This window comes from Phaenicophaeus curvirostris, chromosome 3 (assembly GCF_032191515.1).
Source record: "Phaenicophaeus curvirostris isolate KB17595 chromosome 3, BPBGC_Pcur_1.0, whole genome shotgun sequence".
Classification (NCBI taxonomy): Eukaryota; Metazoa; Chordata; class Aves; order Cuculiformes; family Cuculidae; genus Phaenicophaeus; species Phaenicophaeus curvirostris.
In genome coordinates this window covers 23,239,012-23,248,629 of record NC_091394.1, presented here as the reverse complement: position 1 = coordinate 23,248,629, position 9,618 = coordinate 23,239,012, and positions in this window count along the sequence as shown.

The window sequence follows — 9,618 nt, the reverse complement described above, 5'->3', positions numbered from 1 at the left end:
ATGATAATTGGATATGTGCATAGTTGTCTGATATGTAGAATTTATATTACTTTGGTTTTATTAATGGTCCCTAGTCCTTTCTCATTCTATTTTTGTAATTTAAATAGTTCTGAGTTATGTAATAGTTGTCGAAGCCAATATTTGCAAATTACTCTGGAAACGGAACTCATTGTTTGGTAATTGATTGGATGTTTTTGACTGTTTCTGTATCTCAGCTTTTACTTTCTGTTTTATCTAGGTATAACTTCCTATTGCTTTTTCCAATGATCTCCTCAGGGGATGACTTTGTTTAATACCATGGTCATAGATGCATAGCACTTACATGCCAGGAGGAGTAGTTTCTCTCATTTTTACGTTTTTACTTCTTCATATAGATTTGGTGACTGTATATCTGCCTTTCCTCCCATCATATTGATACAATAAACATTCCTGAAAGTACTTGTGGAAATCCAAATGGTATAACCACATTAGAGAAAAAATATCTGATAATATTTTTTTATATTGCTGAATATTTCAAGTTCAGTGGAAATTATAGTGTTAATTACACAGCATGTAGGAGTTCAATTAGTTTTTTAACATATCAAGTGTATTTAACCAAATAGCTGATGCAAATTTGGCCTGCTTATTGGCCAAACAGTATTTAGTTTTCCCAAGAGACTACAGCAACCTCCATGACAGGTGAGTAATGGACGGTTCCATCTGCTACGGATAAGGTTTTCACTTCTGATGATGATCTCCCAGAGGTGTCTTATCAAATAGATTTACTTGCAAATTCTTTGTGTGGATGGAGTGCTATTCTCCAGCCAGGAGTGGGACTTTCCTGTGCTGCATATGCAACATGAAAGGGCTCTAAACCATGAGCTTTCAATACAGGCTATGGAACAGCTGATGCATTCTCTCAGGAGTTGAGAAAAAGGAGGGGATTATCACAAGATATATATCTATATTGTATATAGATATATATACAAGATAATAGGTCAAGTTACTATTATGGCCTTCCTTTTTCTTCTTAATAATGTACTCTGAAGGAAGAAAGTAAAGAACAGTTCATTTTAAACTGACAGTTCCCAAATTCTGATTCATGGAACACCACAGGCTGCTTATAGTCATTACATACGACATGCCTTCAACAATCTTTCTTATTATAAGGGTGCATTGTCCATGTTTAGAAAAAAGTTTTGTAACTACTGACCTACTCCAGGAAGTCTTTTTTTTCTTGACTGAACCATTTCAAGAGGTCAAAGAAGTTCTAAATCAACGTTGGGGTTCAAGTGCATTTGCAAAGTTACTGTCTAGTAGCAATACATATTACCAAGTGTTTTGTTTACTACAATAATATCATGAAATTTAATCAAAGTTCTCATGTTTATCACAGTCTTGAAATGTACAAGTAAACGTTATACTACTTTAGCAATTTTAGGCTCTGGTAGTAAATGGATAAGGAACAATTCAGGGCATATTAGGTGATAGAAAACTACTAGGAATGTAGAATTTTTTTTCTCTTAGGTTGTAGTATATTTATCTTTTCCTGGTTTTTTTCCAAGGAACATATAAGTACATGGAGTTAGGACAAGACAGAAGGCAAAGGAGGGAAAGGGAAGAGAAGGTTATTGCTCCAATTTATGAATTCAACTGAGATATCACCATGATATTATTCAAGTAAAAATTTGCTATTGTAAAAAAGTTTTTGACCTGTGAGAAGAAATATACTTATTTTATGTGAGTATTTAGAAATCTTCATGTACGTTTTCAAATGCATTACAACTTCACCCAGCTCCCTCAAATTCTCCATCTGTGCTCAGTGCCTGTCCTAATTCCTAAGCACTTGAGTGAAAATGAGCCACCACATCAAGTGATTCCAAATATAGGACTCTAGCTAGGATGCTAGCATGGGATGGTCATGCTGCTGTCATTCCACTAGTCTTAGTATCTGGAATTATCTGGATTAAGGCTATCAAAGATATGTCTTCACATACAGCAGTTACACTTCTGGGAAGAGCGTAACTGAATTGTTAGATACACACAAAACATTATCTTTCAGCTTTCCAATAAGAAAACTCTACATAGAAGAATTGGCCAGTAATTCTATTTTTGTTAAGGACAACAGATATCGGGAAGGTCATATACGTGGCCTTTAGGATACTAGCAACTTTCTTACAGTGATTTGTGGTATTATCTCATTTCACAGAACAGAAAGAAAATAGGGATGTTGACAGCAGACAAAACTTGTTTCAGCCAGCACTGGAATCATTGACTCATAAAAAACGAAAATAACAATCCTGAGTGTATTACTTTAACTGAAAGGTAACCTGTAAATGAATGTCTTGACATCCTTTAAAAAACATTAAAGAAGGAAGAGAGTCCATGAAGACAAATTTTACAGCAAAACTCTATTAAACTCTATTCTGTAGACTTCTAAACAGCTTTGAGAGAAAAACAAAGAGAGAGATATTTTTCTCATCCTATTATGTGGAATAGTTAAAAAAATACTATGACAAGCACCTTATTTCTTGAACTTTTTTTATTAAGTGTGAAACCTTTGCATTCTATATTTTTGTGTTGTTTTTGTATGTATTCAATTTCTTGGACAAAACTGAGCTCATACTTTACTTGTTGCTGGAGAGACATGGTAGTGCCATGTTGCTGTGAGGACTGACAGATTCACAGCGCTGCATGGTTCCTGGGTTTTCCTGACATCAGGACTGTCAGAGGCTTCCCAGGTCCATCAGTTTTAATAAAAAGAAAGTAGGAGTGTTGGGGAAGGGAGGTATTCAGAGAAAGTATTAGGAAGCATTTTCATCCATGTTGATCCCTCAGCTCAGGATTCTTACCATTTATAGAGTCCCTGTTTTTATGGATTAAATAAAACTTTGATTCATACCCATATTGATACAAATCATTGATATTGAGCATGCAATATGTCCCTCTTTTTAAAAAAGTCACACATGTGACTCCTCATTAAGAGTAATTCTTAAGATGTAGAACTAAGATCCTAAGATGTGGAAATCTGATTTTGTGAAGGAAATTAGAATCTTGTATCTATTTTGAAATAGATATTTCACATAAACTTATATGTTTCTTTAGAAGACAATAGGAATAATGTTCTGCTAGTGTAATTGTTTGTGAAAGTCACAACTTGGGTACATTTAGATAAACCACTGGCAACTTTTAAGCCAAGAAGAGAAACATGTATTGAACTAGCTGTGCTTGCAGAAGGGACAAGCTTGAAGTGTTAAAAAAACTGGACCACAATTAAAGCCCCTTTGAGTCTTCATTCTACTAGCAATATGGAATGCACTTGATAAACCTTTTCAAACTACATTTCAATATGCATGTATAACATTGCATATTTATTTGTAGGACTGAAACTTTGCATCATAAATACATCTACACAAGAAAGATATTTTTAGGAAATAATAATCACAGGAACAGACATAGGTGCATAGATGAAAAACAAAAAAGCTTCAGTATCAGCAATAACAGGTCTATTAAATTCCAGGAATACAATAATTTTCATGTTTCTTGTTACAAACATGAATGACATCCTGTAGGTGGCATAGCTTGACATGGTGGTGTTCATAAAGTTTGATTATCTTAGGAAAACTGTTAAAGCTCACTAGGATTTAAAATGTACATCTTAACAATCTTTTTGTTTTCTTTTTTTTCCTGAAGTAATAATGCCTTCTTGGTCATTTGATAGAATAATTACTATGAATATTTAAATTAACCAATGCATTATTCTCTCTAAACAAATTAAATAATTTTGCAGTAAAACAAATACTTAGGTTGAAAATACACAATTCATTTACTCTTGAAATTAAAAGCTGACACTATAAAGAGATGAGCAAGTGTTATTAAAAACATATAGCTGTGGGCTAATCAGTGTTTAACTTGTGGTACAGCAGCAGTGCAATCCACATTGCTATCTGTTACTGAACATGGTGCTATTAAAAAAAGTCATTTAAATGTGAAATGCTACAGAGAACTGCAATTGTGAAAGTTAAATCTGAGTCATGCTATTCTAAAGAGTTATCATTTAAAAAGATATAATTCTGAGGGACTGCTAATTGCACAGCAAATATCTGTGATCTGCAAAAGGCTGCAAACACTCAAATGAACAGTTAAGTGAGCAGTCACACCCATGTGAACTTTTTCCCCTGTGGAACTGTGTTTCAAGGACAAACTCTGTGTATTGCTTAACATATAATCAGTGCTAAATACCTGAAGCAGACTTTTCAGCACTCTGGGACTTCACCTTTTCTCTTGTCTGTTCACACAAACCTAATATGAAATTAATGCCTTTCTTCCGCTTATCTTTCTGTGTTTTTATTGTAATTAGCCAACATATTTTAAAAATATTAGAGGGAACTATCATATAACAAAACAAACAACATAAACGAAAAGAACTCATGATCTGATCCCATAAACTTTATTTTCGTTTTTTCTTTGAATCTAATTCTACGGATAAAACATGGGTTCAGTCTATTTGAAATATATTGAATTTTTTTTTTTAAAAAAAGAAAGTCTAATAAACACAAATCAGCAGATATTTTTCTATTCTCTAACTAGCAATGGATATTTTGTCAAATCATTCATTATTTATATACTTCAGCACGCTGAAAAGGCATGGCGTTTAGAAAAATGTTCTTAATAGGTGCTAAAGAGAGGGCATTAAGACATGTTATTTTTGCTTATTAGCAGTGCTAAAATGATTTCAATGGGGAAAAGGCAGAAATATCCTCAAGTCAGTTTTAAACTCGTTGGTCTAGGTACCAAGAGTACTATGGACATGGCAGCACAGAACTCGTGGACAGGTTACTCGAGCACTGCTTAGGATTCCCAGGATGGTTTTTCAACATGTATTGAGTTCTTCATTCTTTCAGTTGCTTTACTGTTGTCATCTATACTAGATTGCTGAAAGATAGCTTGCATTTTGGCAAAAGAAGTTATAATCATTCTTTGTCTGCAAGGTACATTTACCCTTCACAATACTATCTAATGTACTGTGTCAAAAAACCCGAAGTTTTTGCGATGACACCAGCCGCAGAGCTATGTATTAATTGACTGGACCCATCTGAGCCTTATAACGTCACCACCCGTAATTGGAAGGAGAGAATCAAAAGTCACTTGGGCCACAGATTCCCTCACTAGCCATCCCAAGGCCCTAAAATCTCATTTAATCTCTCTTGGGCTACGTACTGAGGCTTCATCCCCTCCCACATGGAGCAGCAGTAATAGGTAGTAGTCTGTAGGCCTCATCAGGTTGGGAAGTTTCTTGGCAGTAACCCTTACGCAGGCACCTGGAAGGCAGCAGACTTCTCTGTGAGTGCAGTCTGCTTGACATATCAGACTCTCTATTCCCCCTCAGTAGAAAGTCTCCTACAACTATGACTCTCCTTTCCATCCTCATGGCAGTTGTGGCAATACAGCATGTGCGCCATTGTGGTCACGGTCCTTGCTCTGATGTAGGCACATCATCTCCCATGTTTTCCTCCAGTCCATCCTCCACACTGAGAGTCTCAAATCTGTTGTGGAGAGGCACCTGAGGAGGTGTGGGCAAGGCAGAGGTCTGTTTTCTGTGCCATCAATGGACTCACTTGCACTCACCACTCACAACTTGCTTTTGAGCCCCTGCCTACAACCTAATGGAGGGAAGATACCAGATCCCTTTGATTCTGGGCTTTTTCCTGTGGTGATTCTTCTCCTGTATCCTGGAGCTCAGTGTGTGGTTCCATCAGTCTATCTCTAGCTCACACTCCCTGATGTTCCTTAACATTTCTACTTCCTCTACGTTGCCTCAAAATTAACCAAGTGAAATATTTAGCTATACTGAGATGATTAGACGATGTTTCTTTGTGGCTTCTTGCATAAAAATATAAAATGTTAAAATAGCTCCCCTGTTTCCAAAAAGCCATTGGAACTTTTGTAAATTCTGGAAATGATTGTATGTGGCATTTTCCTAAATTTGTACACTGTTAATACAGGATTGAATTAATTAGACGGAACTGATGCTTCTGACGGATTTAATCAATCAGTATACTTGGAATTTCCAGCTGCTTGTAGCAGAAGCACATAGCTCTGTCTAATGTTCACGGAGAGTAACCTTAATTGAACAGAAAAGGTTGACAAATTTAAATTTCACCTGACAATCACATGCCAAAGGGATATCTCTCTACACAATGAAATACATCATTGGCAGGCAGAGGAAATGGATCTGAAATTTTGATGTCTTTCCTAGAAAGCAAACTTTCTGGGATAAAATCAATTTTGTCATTACTATTTTTCACCTTCTATGGTAATTTAGAATTTTCAAAAATAGATGTAGGAAATGGCTTATATGCATATACATATATACATATTTAGGCTTGTCTAGAAATATATATTGGTTGGGTAAATTTTTAATATACAAATTGGGCACTTGATAAAGGCCTGTGTGAAATATATAAATTCAATATGAGGTACAGAAACACCTACTTTGCAATAATACAGCTATGTGTAGTCCCAGGTTGTGCTCCATTTTGCATACCACTTTGAGTCACTGCTTAGCTTGCTGCACAGAAAATGCCAATGATACAGGCGCTGAACTGTCACAGGGAATAAAAATAAGAAATAATGTTTTGCGGATTTCATTTTTAGTCAGTTGAATTAAGCAATACTTAGTAAAAATGGACTCACACAAGAAAAGTGATGATAGCTAACAAACTGCTAGACTGTTGGTAATCTGAGTTTTACAACTTTCAGCAACACAAAATGTGTAGCTATATTGTGCAGTTATGCTTTTATCAGATCTCTTCTTCTTTCCATTTTTATAAGAGTGCTGAGCACTTTAACGGTAGGAATAATGTAACATTTGATGACAGTGGTTAGGTATATATTTTTTGTCACTGTATCTATTCTGTCATAAATCTTAGAAGTACACCTTTAAATAAAAACAGTGAAGTGGCACTACAAGAATAAAATATGTAACACAGAGAGCATAAGGATTACACAGGACTTATATGCTATGTTCTGTTTCTCAGTCATAAAATGAAGTGATTTAACAGCAACAGAAACAGAAGTGGCGTTTCATATCTTGTTCGTACTTGTTAAAGAAAATAAAATAATTAATTTCTAGAGGTAAATTAGCCTAAGATACTGTTTCCACCTTGTTTTCTTAGAAAATGTTTCTTTTACCTGCATATTCATGCATGTGACTTCTACCCAAAGGTCATCATTTAAGAAAATCTAAAATAAAGTGGGAAATATACATATTTTTTCAATCATTAGCTTGCCCTAAAATGTACGTAAGAAGTCTAATGTCAAGCATGTCTTCTGGTAACTGTTTTTATTTATATATTCAGTTTTACAGTAAGTAACAAAAACATTTTATTTTGTAAAAAGTTAATTTTTCTGCTTACCGTTTTGCCTTCTCTCTTCACATTGAATTCCCCTAAACACTTCCCTTAATATTATCACCAGCAGAAGAAGGATAGGAGAAGCTAAGGGCTACAAGGGAAGTCTGCATCTTCTCTCATAGAAAGAAAAACTCTGCAGGTGCTCAGAAAATTATTCTGAAATAGAAGTTGCTTCTTATCTTATGCTGAATTATTGCCACAATATAACAACTTCATTCTATGAGCCACTTAAACATGGAAGGATTGCAGTGTATTCTCCAATTAGCTGATTATTTTAATCCCTTGTGGCAGACCAACTGTTTCATTTCAGATGTTAATAGGATGAAGGAAGAAAATGAATGTTCATTTCCCAGATCCCAGACTAATCTTTGAAACACTGAAGTGTTCCATCTTCAAATGTAAGACCATAGCATCAGTAGATTGCATCAATGAACCAAAAAAGGACTAAAATATTCTTTCAGAGTATTGCAAGGAAAAATCTTCCAGTGAGTTGACATTTGGGCTCCTAGACATACAGAAGCTCTCTCCCAGGAATCTAGCTTTTGAACTGGACAGGAATTTGTGCAACTCAGAAGCTGTGTAGCAATAAAAATCAATCAATCAATCAATCAAACAAACAAACAAATAAAGAAAAGTAGAAATAAAAAAACCTGATACATTGGGTACAAAGCCAAAATGGAGCTTTGTTCTGATTTAGCAGCTGCCTTTTTTCTGCTATCTATGCACAAAAATCAGAAATTTCTGCTCTTCACTTATTTGTGGGTAAGCTTTGTGAGTACATTGTTGTATGAGCCTAAGACCCTTCAAATATTAGTTGCTATACGAATAAGAGACAATGATTCTGTATTTTCATATTTGTAACACATTTAAAATTGCTTCAGAATGATAATGTATGACTTCATGAGCATTCACACAGCTGCTTAAATCTGTTAAAACAGTTTCAGAATTCAATTTATGCTACTGCAGAATTTGAGACCTCTCTTGCATAAACTGTGAGTCATTATTTTATGTGAACTGTGTCAGATAATATATAAATGACTTGAGTCAACAATTTTACATTTGCATTAGTCATTAAGTAGAATTTTTTTAATATAGTTTTAAATGAGGTTGACTGACTGATTTGATAAAATGAAAATTCAGATTTTAAAGATCACTTCATCTCCAAAATGTTAAAAAAATCATGGTTATTTTTCTGGAATATATCACCTTAGAATTGCACAGATCTTTCTGAAACCTTAAACTATGGTCACCTCTGCCAGTCTTCAGAAGAAGTTTTTAACTTACTATCCTTTGATAGATATGATTACCGTAAATATCTCTCACTCTGATCTTTTTATTTTTCAATATATGACATTGTAAAAATTTCCTATTTTCTTGCTTGTCATTATATCCCTTATATTCTAATTAACTCTCAGAAATATACAGATCAGCATTTTGACTGACGTGGTGGCTGTTCAGTTACTGAGAATGGATGTCAGTTTTTAAGTCGAATATGGAATCAAGCCACTGTGAAGAGTCTAGGAGAAGAGTTTTGTTTTGAAAACTTTCTTAAAACTAGAAAACCACATTAGACAATCTGGATATTATTCTGCTCTTAACTTCTTAAAAATGCCTGTTGCTTCACTCAAAACCAGTGAGTGAAATACATTCATACTTATTTAGATGCCTCCTCTGAATATTTATCCAGAATTGGCTTGCTGCTATGCCATGAGTAAGTGAACAATCTCAGAAACTGTTCTTATTTTACACAAGGCAGATAGCAGTACTACCAGATCCCAGAAAACTTCCAACTGCATTCATGACTATAATCATCTCTGATCAAAACAAATATTTAGGGAGAACAGTATGAGATGTGCTCATTTAGTACAGCACGAAAAAGAAGGGAGTGAAAAGGGAAGAGAAACTCTGGCAAATGTGTTAACCCAGCTTTGATAGAAAGAATTAACTATTTCAAATGAAGAATGCAGGGCACTAATCCAATGAGATAAGCTAAAGCAGAGAAAACAATTGCTATTTCTTTCCATACAGGAAAAGACCAAATATTGCTTTTGTTATTCTGATAATGGCTTTGCAGCAGATTAAGAGTCCAATTCTAAAGTGTCAAAGCTGCCACGCAGTGAAATTCTGCTATTCATAGCAAGATCTTAGCTTTATTTGTTATTGTATTTTTATGCCTAAAACAATTTTCATTAAGTTTTCCTCAATTTTGCTCTGCATTTAGTTT